Consider the following 11,801-nt stretch of genomic DNA (forward strand, 5'->3'; position numbering starts at 1 on the left):
AAGCCTACAGTCTTCACCACAGTGCCATGAATTGTGACTGCTATAAATAACAACAACAACAACAAAAACCATAACACTTGCATATCTGCTTTAATGTATTTCTTCCGAAAGCACAAATCCTGGCCATTCAGACTGGTTTACTTTCTTTTTTTCTCCAGCTTTATTGAGACACGATTGTCAAATAAAAAGTGTGTATTTTCAAGGCGTACGATGTGAAGATTTGATATACATATACATTATAAATGATTACCCCATCAATTCACTTCCAAAAGCTTTCATATAACCGCTTATTGGCAGCTTCCTCATATCTCTGTGTTTCCATTCATTAATTTGGCCCTAGTAATTTCAACAGCTATAAAAAATAACAGCAAGTCCAGACCTTCTCTGGCAATGAAGCTGCCTCCATTTTTCCAAGATCAAATGTTGCGGCTGGGAGTGGTGACTCAGGCCTGTAATCCCAGCACTTAGGGAGGCCGAGGTGAAATGTTTAAATTAAGAAAAAAAAAAAAAAGGTACAATGTCTTTGTAATTCCTCCGTGCCCTGTCTTCAGTCGTATTATTTTCTTCATCATCATTACTGTCCTGCTTCCTCCCTCAAGACTCTGTTCAAACCCCTCTGGCTTCTGGAAATGGTCTCTGTTACTGTAAGTGGTCAGAGACAGAAGGGCCATGAACGTGGCCTAACCCACTCCAGGAAATCCATCACCTTTTCAACTTCCCCTTTCCTCACGCCTGCTCCCGCCCCCAGCTTACTCCTTTGCTTCCTCATTTGCAGCATAAGAAAATGTGCCCGGGAAACCAGCACAGGACAAATCCTGGAACACACTCAACAGTGAGAGAGCAGTCACGTCTCGGCCCAGAAGCTTGCAGTCAGCCTCCAGGGCTCTGAGGAGAAGGGGCCATTACCTCAGCCTCCCAGAGACAGACTCAGGCACCCTGGCACCGCTGCACACAGTGACACTGCCTGGCAGGGGACTGTTTTTCACTGTCTCTACTGTCTGTGGGGCTCCTGCAGCTGCCTCCAGTTCTCTAATCCAATCAGAGCTACATTGTCCTTTTTCTGTTATAATCATGCTCAGATTGCCAGACACAAGATATTTATCAGTTCTGGCAAACCCGTCTCTCTCAAGAGAGGCCATCTCTGAGTCAAGCTGAGCTGCCTCACCTGCCCAGACTGTTCAGGATCTTTCTTTGTAAGACTCCACTTTCTATGCCTTTTCCAATTCGTTCACATTCATTCATGCTCTCCAGGATCCTTGGGGCAATTTAGTGTCCTTGATAATGTCTTGGGTGAAGTGGAGAGCCCCACTTCCTGCAGGGTGGTGCATGACATAGAAAGGCTGAACTCCTCTGTTCACAGCATTCAGTCAAGGACCTACTGACGTGTTCTAATAAGCCATCTCCAAACTCCCCTCTGGTGGAAAACTGATGTACCTGTTCAAGGGGTGCAGACAATATTTAGAAGTTTTCCCCAAAAGTTATAATTACATTTTACATTTTTCTTTCAAGTAAGGCACAATAATGACCCCCCCAAGACGTGTACACACACACACACACACACACACACATACACGTTCTAATTCCCGGAACCCTGTGAATATGTGAACTTACCTGGCAAAGGGGATGTTGTAGCTGTGATAATTTAAGGATCCGGAGTTGAGGAGCGTATGTTGGATTATTCAGGTGGGATCAATGTATTCCCATGGGTCCTTAACTATCAGAGTACCTTTCCCAGCTGTCATCAGAGAGAGGCGGCTAAAACAGGCAACACTGCTGGCTTTGAAGATGAAGAAAGAGAACATGAGCCAAGGAATAAAGACAGCCTCTGGAAGCCAGAAAAAGCAAGAGAATGATTGTTCCCTAGAGGCTCTGGAAAGAAGGCAGCCCTCCAGACACCTTGCTTTTACCCCAGTGAGATGTATGTGGGGCCTCCAATGTCTAGAACTGTAAGATAATGAACTTGTGTTGTGTTAAGCCACTAAATTTGGTGATTTGTTATGGTGGAGGTGGGAAATGCATACAGGCCTAAAAGCAGGAACAGGTAGTTCAAGGACCTTTTCTTCTTAGAGCCACATTAGATCAGAAATTATCAAATACCCACCTCTTAATTGACAGTTACCCTCTCAACAGGCAACTGTCACAACAACTATGAAAAAAGACAAGGTCATTGTGTCATCAAATGGGACTTGCTGCTGTTTCCTGAAGAGATTCAACATGAGAAATTTTGAAAAAAGAAAGACAAAAAAGAAGGTGAAAGACCAACATTATCCTGAGCTGTTACATATTAATACTAACCCCGAGCTCATTTTCAATGCAAACTGTTAACCTTTAACAGGAATGTTCTTTTTGATTACAAAGGAAATAAGCACACTGCAGAATTAAGCATTTTGTTTTCTAGGGTCTGAAAGACATAAAGGAATACTGGAAATCTTTGAGATCATTTGGAGTCAGGGCGACTTGGATTGTGTCAACTCACAATGAAGGCTGGAGAACTTGTCTGCAGCCCATTGGCATTTGGGAATTACGCAGAGCCCAGTCATCACCCTTTCAAGTGGAGAAAACTAGATTCAATGCCATTCTGATACGAAGTGGTTACACTTGTCCAAATTTGATCAAGAGTGTTTAAAGCAAATGTCGAGATAATTGAAACTTTCTCTTGTCATTCGAGTTTCATTTCACACCTTCTCCCAAATATTACAAAAGTGAATTTTCTTTTCCCCAGCCCTTGAATATGGCATCAAACAAAAAACAGTTTTGTGTTCTTTTATTACTTATCTTTCTTTTAATTGTAAAAAATTGAGTTAATAAAAATTGCTACTATTTACTGAGCAACTATTATATGCCAGTCACCTGACATTCACGATCTCATTTAATCCCTCAACTAAGGATTAGTATTTCCATTCATTACATGAAAAAAATGAAGTTGGAAAGTCTAAATAACTTGTCCAAACTCACAGAGGTGAGAGGTGGTGAATGCCAGAGCATCTTCACTGCTTCTTGGTCAAGGGCTTCTTGGTTCACTCATTATTTCCCATGTTTCTTGAGTGTGAAATATAGTCAAAGTCAAAAAGAAGGGTAAAATAAAATTTATTAGTAACCGGTGGGTCCACTGTGAGTCTATGAGTCCATGCCCCCACCTCAAATTTGGGCTTCCCATAGCAGTATGCAGAGAAGACCACCAGCTTCCCTCTCTGGGGTAGACGAATAGGGAACTAACAAACCTCTTCCTCATTTTTAAGTGTGGCTCACGCAGTCAGTAATTAAATTTATCTTGTGATACAGCATCCTGAGAGGTCTAGAAGGGTAGGAATACCAACATGGCCTGAAGGCACATGTCACAATTGAGGATCACAAGTTACGTTAGTTTTATCACTGCTTCCTAAAAACGTTTTCCTAGTATCCCAGTGCCATGCACATTGGTGTATTTGCTGTATCAAGGTAGTTAGCCCTCAGATGTTTCCTCTTCTATAGTTCCTGGCCCACCCTCCAGTCTTTACATCAAAATAATTATTTCATAGAGGTTTTCTACTGCAATGGCTGCTGGGGAATAATTCCTCAACTCTTTCTCCTTTCTTACCTTCCTTTTAGCTGCCTTAATTCTGCGCCATCTTGCAATTTTAGAAGTCAGTCTTAATTTCTCCGATTTGCTGTGCAGTTGCCTGATGTTATGATTTCCTTGTGAATCACATTACAATGTCTGGAAACCCGCTCAGGTGGTTGGAGGACTTTAAGCAAAGAATTAGTAATAATAGAATGATTGCATTGTCTGCTACAAGAACAACCAAGAATAAAATCCAGTGAATTCATTTTTTCTGGTTCTAGTCAATTAAGTTTCGCTCTCCAGCAGGAACAGTGCTGTTTTCGCTAAGGAGCCAACCTTAGCTCATTGGTGTAGTGATCAATACTTATGACTTTTTACCACTTACATAGGTATATAATTAATATTATACAATTACTGTTTATATGCTGTGACAGTTGATTTAAAAAACAAGAGAGGTGATAAGACAATGGGCTTGGTGTTTTGGTTTGGGTTTGGTTTTGAATTATGTTCCCAGGCTCAGAAGAATCACTAGCATTATGGGCAGTATACCTGTAGATGGGTCAAAATATGAGAGTAAATGCCTTGTGAGAAAGTAGGTCACTTCTTGCAGAGATTGTTCTAATGCAAGAAATAAAAGAGAAAGCAATCCATCTGAGATCTGGCGTTTCAGTTTTCTGATTTAGAGTTCAGACCGAAATGTAAGAAAACCTGAATTCTATTCCTGTGCTTAGTACTCATTCTTCCAGGATTCCTCAGGGTTACAAGTAACAGACAGAGAATTGCAAGCAAGAAGACACAAACTTCCCTCTAAAATGTTGGACAAGGCCAACCTCTACAGTCAGACTAATACAGAGTGAAATCCAGGAAAAATGATATCAGCAAACAAAACCAAAACAAAACAGAAAGCTTTATGCCAACTCAACATCAGGAAATATGACTACCTGTGATTTGCCTTAATAATATCTGAATGAAATGTAGAAATTATAAATAGGAGAGATTAAAAATAAATTGCAAAATTTACAGGTGCTAGACTAGGTGCAATCAGACTTCAAACACGTCCAGTTTAAATATCAAATGTCTTGATGTAAAATATTTCCTTAAGGGAAGCTGAGAAAGCTTCGGTATACTAAAATAAGAGGAGAACAAACATTAATAATAACTTCGTTATAAGGATGACTGATACCTGCAGTAACCATGTACAAAAATTTTATTTGGAGTTATTATTTTCCCCAAATTTCAGTATTTCTAACGCACATCTCAAGGTCATAATTTTTCTTTTATTTCTGAAGTTTAGCAAACACATTAAAATTTCCTGGAAGGGGCCAGAGCATGGGAAGACGAAGGCAAGGGGCTAATATTTTCTTCAGGTAACTGACCAAGAAACAGGAAAGATGTGTTGAGTGATATCTCCAAAATCATGTATTAGACTTTTACTTCTAGAAGATGAAGTGGTTTGCACCAAATCAATTATTAAGAACAAACAGAAAAGCCAGATAAAAATATTTTTTAAAAAATTAGGAACAATAACCATCAACTTGAAGGCATTGGAGAATGACTGAGGCAAACAGGATTTGAGGAGCCAACATCCCGGAGAGAAGAGAAAAACGAGAAACAGAGAGCTGAGCTGATATTCTACAAGCAGGTTTTCCTCTCAGAGCAATTGACAGATTTTGGCTTGAAACTAGAAGTTAAGAATCCACTTTACGGGACTGTAGCTAATAAACAGAGAAACAAACAGCTTATAGAAATCTCACATGGCTGTAGACAAAAAAAACACACAAAAGAAAAAACAAAACAAAAAATAATAAGATGGGGTGGTGGGAGGAGGGGGATGGGGGGACCGTTGCCAAAGTATCCAAGACTTGAGGGAACAGAATCCAGGAGAGAAGTGTAGCAGGAGGAAGTAGACTAGATATGTCCGTTTTCTCCTAAAAGCATTTGCTGATTTCTTAAGCTACACAAGACAAGAAGCAAAGCAGGAAGTTACAGAAAATCAGAGCAGAGTTTTTGACCTTCTCACAGAGTTGAAGTGGCAAAAATGGAGTTCAGAACTCGTCAAGGTGGAGAAGCCCCAGTCAATATTCCAGGATTCAGCTGAGACTTCTGGGGGCTACACACCAATGAGGAGTGAATCAGAGGTCGATGCAACTGTCAAAACTTCAGAACAACGAATACATTCACACATAGACACCCTATTGGTTGTGTTTCTCCAGAGAACACTGACCAATAAAGAGCAAAGGACACAAATGGGAAGAGGAGAAAGGTTTAATATGTGTAATTGGAACTCCAGAGGCAAGGAGAAAATGACAATGAGGAAGAAACTCTTATTTGAAGGTATAATGGCTTAGTATTTACCAAACCCGATGAAGGACTTGAGCCACAGATTGATTCAAGGAGCATTATAAAAATCAAATCAGGGAAATACTAAGAAAACCATACCTAGGCACCCTAGTAACACTGCTAAAAACTCAAGAAAAAGAGTCTCTTGGGAATGAGGTCAGCAAAATGGCGGAGTAGGCAGTTTCAAGATCCCATATCCCCAAAGAAACATCAAAAAACCAGCAAAAACTATCAGAACAAAATGTATAAGAGTGCTGAGAATCATGATTTACAGCAACCTAAGAAAATGTGGAAATAAGAAAAAGGCAGCTTTTAAAACTTCCTGGCATTCAAGGAAATCTTTGTCAAATTGCCAATGGGACACAAACTAAGGAACAGAGATTTCAGTGATACCACACTTCAGAATTTAGGAACTCTCATATTTTTGGTGGGAGTATAAAATGAAGCAGCCACTATAGAAAACAGTTCAGCAGTTTCTCATGAAGTTAACATAGAATATCATATTATCGGGCAATTTTTCTCCTAGGTATATACCCAAAATATTAGAAACAAGGACTCAAATGGATACTTGTATGCCAATATTCATTGCAGGATTATTCACAATAGCCAAAAGGTAAAACAACCCAAATGTCCACCAACAGATGAATGGATAAACAAAAGACAATATATCCATACAATGGAATGTCAATCAGCCATAAAAAGGAATGAAGTTCTAATACATGCTACATCATGTAGGAACCATGAAACCATTATGCTAAGTGAAAGAAGTCAGTCACAAAAAAGGAAATATTGTATTATTCCATTTATATAAAATTCCTACAATAGACAAAATCATAGAGACAGCAGATAGAATAGAGATCACCAGAAACTGGGGAAAGGATGTATTGGGAATGTATTGCTTAATGGGTATGGAGTTTCTGTCTGTGATGATGGAAAAGTTTAGAAAATAGTTGTGATGGTTGCACAACATTAAAAGTTGCTAGATAAAATGGAAACCTTATTTTCAAAGGATCAATGACCCTGACAGCTGACTTCTCAACAGAAACACGAAATCAGAAGATAACATACGAATATATTTAAAGTGTTTTAAAGTGCTAGATCTACCAATAATTCAATAATAGTGAAAATATCCTTTAGTAGTAAAAGGTAAGTAAAGGCACTTCTAGGGAAAAAAATTGATTTTTTTTTTACTTTTATTTTAAATTCAGGGATACACGTGCAGGATGTGCAGGTTTTTCACACAGGAAAACGTGTGTTATAAGGGTTCATTGTACAGATTATTTTGTCACCCAGGCATTAAGCACAGCATCCATTAGCTATTTTTCCTGATTCTCTCCCTCCTCCTACTTTCCACCCTCTGATAGGCCCCAGTGTGTGTTGTTCCTCTCTATGTGTCCATGTGTTCTCACTGTTTAGATTCCACTTATAAGTGAGAGCATACAGTATTTGGTTTTCTGTTCCTGCGTTAGTTTGCTAAGGATAATGGCCTCCAGCCATTATCCATGTCCCTGCAAAGGACATGATCTCATTCTTTTTTATGGCTGCTTAGTATTCCGTGGTGTATATGTTCCATATTTTCTTTATCCAGTCTATGATTGATGGGCTCTTGGGTTGATTCCATGTCTTTCCTATTGTGAACAGGGCTGCAGTAAACATATGCATCCATGTATCTTTATAATCGAATGATTTATATTCCTTTGGGTATATACCCAGTAATAGGGATTTCTGCGTTGAATGATATTTCTGTTTTTAGGTCTTTGAGGAAATGCCACACTGTCTTCTATAACATTGTACTAGTTTACAACCCCCACCTCCAGTGTATAAGCATTCCATTTTCTCCACAAACTCGCCAGCATCTCTTATTTTTTGACTTTTTAATAATACGCATTTTGACTGGTGTGAGATGGTATCTCATAATGGTTTTGACTTGCATTTTTCTAATGATCAGTGATGTTGAGCTTTTTCTCATATGATTCTTGGCCACATGTATGTCTTCTTTTGAGAAGTGTCTGTTCAACATGTGTCCTTTGCCCACGTTTGATGAGGTTGTTTGAAAACTGAATTTATAACAGCAGATCTGTATAAAAGATATATGAATTATTGTTCATACAAAAGAAAAATGGGGTAATTTTGAAATAAGAAACTTCAAAAAGGATAAAGAGCAAAGGAAAGAACAGATATTTGGCCAAATATGAATAAAGATTACCTGTACAGCCAATAATAATATATTTTGTAAGGTTTAAAATATGCACACAATTAAAATGTGTGAAAATCCATAACCAAAAGATTGGAGAAAGTAAATAGAATTTAAGTGTTATAAAATTTTTATAATGTTAGAGAGATGGTAAAAATATAAATTTATGTTAGATACTGGTATATCAAGGATATAAGTTGTAATGATTAAATAAAAAGTAGAAGTATATATAAAAGTTTGCAAAGAGGAAAAATAGGCTGCTAACAATAGTTGATTCATCCAAAAAATGATTTAAAAGGGAGAAAAAAGGGAACACAGAGCAGGAAGATGAAATAGAAAGTAACAGGGAGGTAGGTAATATAAACAGGAATATATCAGTTATTACATTAAATATAAAAGGATTAAATATTCCTATTAAGAGGCAAATATTGCCCAGTTGGATTTCTAAAAATTTGTATGCCAGAGATTGACTTACAAAGAGCCAGCTCTGTCCTCAGCCAATGATCTCTGCTTTCTGTAAGCATTCTTTTAGTCTTTACTTTGTAAAAGAATCTCCTGAAGATCTTTCTAAAATACAAATTTCTTGAAAATACCTTTCAAAGAGTCAGAGATTAGGAGGGTGATAATTTGCATTTCTATGAACTCCCAGCTCCCAGTTCATGCTGGTGCTGCTGGCCTTCGAACTACATTTTGTGTAGCTATATCTGTATGATGATACCAGTAGGCTCCCAGAGTCTGTGGGAGAGACTTGACTTTTTCTCATGAATTTATATAAGAGGTGGGTAGAGGGAACAGATTGACCCACGTTTAAGTTTGAGTAAAGCATCACTTTACATAATTTTCCTGAAAAGAAAACAGCAAATGGATTAAATCTTTTTCATCTTTTCCATGAGGAAAATAAGACTCTCCTAGTTACCTAAAACATTCTGTATATTAAGGGAGAATTCTTTTTTTTTCTTTTTTTTTTTTTAATATTATTATACTTTAAGTTCTAGGGTACATGTGCATAACGTGCAGGTTTGTTACATATGTATACTTGTGCCATGTTGGTGTGCTGCACCCATCAACTCGTCAGCACCCATCAACTCATCATTCACACTAGGTATAACTCCCAATGCAATCCCTCTCCCCTCCCCTCTCCCCATAATAGGCCCCAGTGTGTGATGTTCCCCTTTCCAAGTCCAAGTGATCTCATTGTTCAGTTCCTACCTATGAGTGAGAACATGTGGTGTTTGGTTTTCTGTTCTTGCGATAGTTTGCTGAGAATGATGGTTTCCAGCTGCATCCATGTCCCTACAAAGGACACAAACTCATCCTTTTCTATGGTTGCATAGTATTCCATGGTGTATATGTGCCACATTTTCTTAATCCAGTCTGTCACTGATGGACATTTGGGTTGATTCCAAGTCTTTGCTATTGTGAATAGTGCCACAATGAACATACGTGTGCATGTGTCTTTATAGCAGCATGATTTATAATCCTTTGGGTATATACCCAGTAATGGGATGGCTGGGTCATATGGTACTTCTAGTTCTAGATCCTTGAGGAATTGCCATACTGTTTTCCACAATGATTGAACTAGTTTACAATCCCACCAATAGTGTAAAAGTGTTCCTATTTCTCCACATCCTCTCCAGCACCTGTCGTTTCCTGACTTTTTAATGATTGCCATTCTAACTGGTGTGAGATGGTATCTCATTGTGGTTTTGATTTGCTTTTCTCTGATGAGCAGTGATGACGAGCATTTTTTCATGTATCCGTTGGCTGTACACATGTCTTCTTTTAAGAAATGTCTGTTCATATCCCTTGCCCACTTTTTGATGGGGTTGTTTTTTTCTTGTAAATTTGTTTGAGTTCTTTGTAGGTTCTGGATATTAGCCCTTTGTCAGATGAGTAGATTGCAAAAATTTTCTCCCATTCTGGAGGTTGCCTGTTCACTCTGATGGTAGTTTCTTTTGCTGTGCAAAAGCTCTTTAGTTTAATTAGATCCATTTATCAATTTTGGCTTTTGTTGCCATTGCTTTTGGTGTTTTAGACATGAAGTCCTTGCCCATGCCTATGTCCTGAATTGTATTACCTAGATTTTCTTCTAGGGTTTTTATGGTATTAGGTCTAACATTTAAGTCTCTAATCCATCTTGAATTAATTTTTGTATAAGGAGTAAGGAAAGGATCCAGTTTCAGCTTTCCACTTCTGGCTAGCCAATTTTCCCAGCACCATTTATTAAATAGGGAATCTTTTCCCCATTTCTTGTTTTTGTCAGGCTTGTCAAAGATCAGATGGCTGTAGATGTGTGGTATTATTTCTGAGGACTCTGTTCTGTTCCATTGGTCTATATCTCTGTTTTGGTACCAGTACCATGCTGTTTTGGTTACTGTAGCCATGTAGTATAGTTTGAAGTCAGGTAGCGTGACGCCTCCAGCTTTGTCCTTTTGACTTAGGATTGTCTTGGCAATGTGGGCTCTTTTTTGGTTCCATATGAACTTTAAAGCAGTTTTTTCCAATTCTGTGAAGAAACTCATTGGTAGCTTGATGGGGATGGCATTGAATCTATAAATTACCTTGGGCCGTATGGCCATTTTCACGATATTGATTCTTCCTATCCATGAGCATGGTATGTTCTTCCATTTGTTTGTGTCCTCTTTTATTTCACTGAGCAGTGGTTTGTAGATCTCCTTGAAGAGGTCCTTAACATCCCTTGTAAGTTGAATTCCTAGGTATTTTATTCTCTTTGAAGCAATTGTGAATGGAAGTTCATTCATGATTTGGCTCTCTGTTTGTCTGTTACTGGTGTGTAAGAATGCTTGTGATTTTTGTACACTAATTTTGTTGATAAGGGGGAATTCTTACAGCGAAAGAAAAAGCTATGACCCCATTTCACCATGAATTCTGCTGATACCATTATCAAGCCAAAATGGCATATGGAGCAAGAGATACACCATTGCAGGTTACATGCTAGGAAATGCATCATCAATTATTTCAGGTGTGTTCTGTCTCCTCCTCTAAATTATACGGTGTGTAGGGGTAGTAGTCATCTCTGCCATTTTTTTTTTTTTTTTTTTTTTTTTTTTTTGAGATAGGATCTTGTTGTGTTCCCCTGGCTGGAGTGCAGTGGTGTGATGATGGCTCACTGCAGCCTCAACCTCCCAGGTTCAAGTGATCCTCATACCTCAGCCTCCTGAGTAGATGGGGAACCACAGGCTTGTATCACCACACACAGCTAGTTTGTTTCTTTTTAAAATTTTTTTTTATAGAAATGGGGTCTTGCCATGTTGCCCCAGGCTGGTCTCAAACTCCTGGGCTCCAGCAGCCTTCCTGCCATGGCCTCCTGAAGTGCTGGGATTATAGGTGTGAGCCATCACACCTGGCCTCTGCCATTTCCTTTGTCGCTTCACAAACATTTAGCACAAGGATGTCCTTCATCAAATTATTAAGACTAAGGATCAAGACAATTGCTAGAAATTAGTCTGAACTTAACCCAAGTTTGTCTTCTGCCCTATGCAGCACTACCATGTATCTTATTCATCACCCCTCATCAGCCTACCTCCTCACCCACACCCCATTTAGTGTTTCCACAATGGCTGATGGAAGCCTAATGCAACCAATATCCCAGTAGGAAGTCATTAACTACCGTCTTCCCTTTACAACTACTAAGAGAGAGCATACCAAAATAATGGTACACTCCCTGCCACCCCCATTCTGTCCAGCACTCAACAGTGAGGATTC

Source organism: Piliocolobus tephrosceles, chromosome 5 (genome assembly GCF_002776525.5).
Source record: "Piliocolobus tephrosceles isolate RC106 chromosome 5, ASM277652v3, whole genome shotgun sequence".
NCBI lineage: Eukaryota > Metazoa > Chordata > Mammalia > Primates > Cercopithecidae > Piliocolobus > Piliocolobus tephrosceles.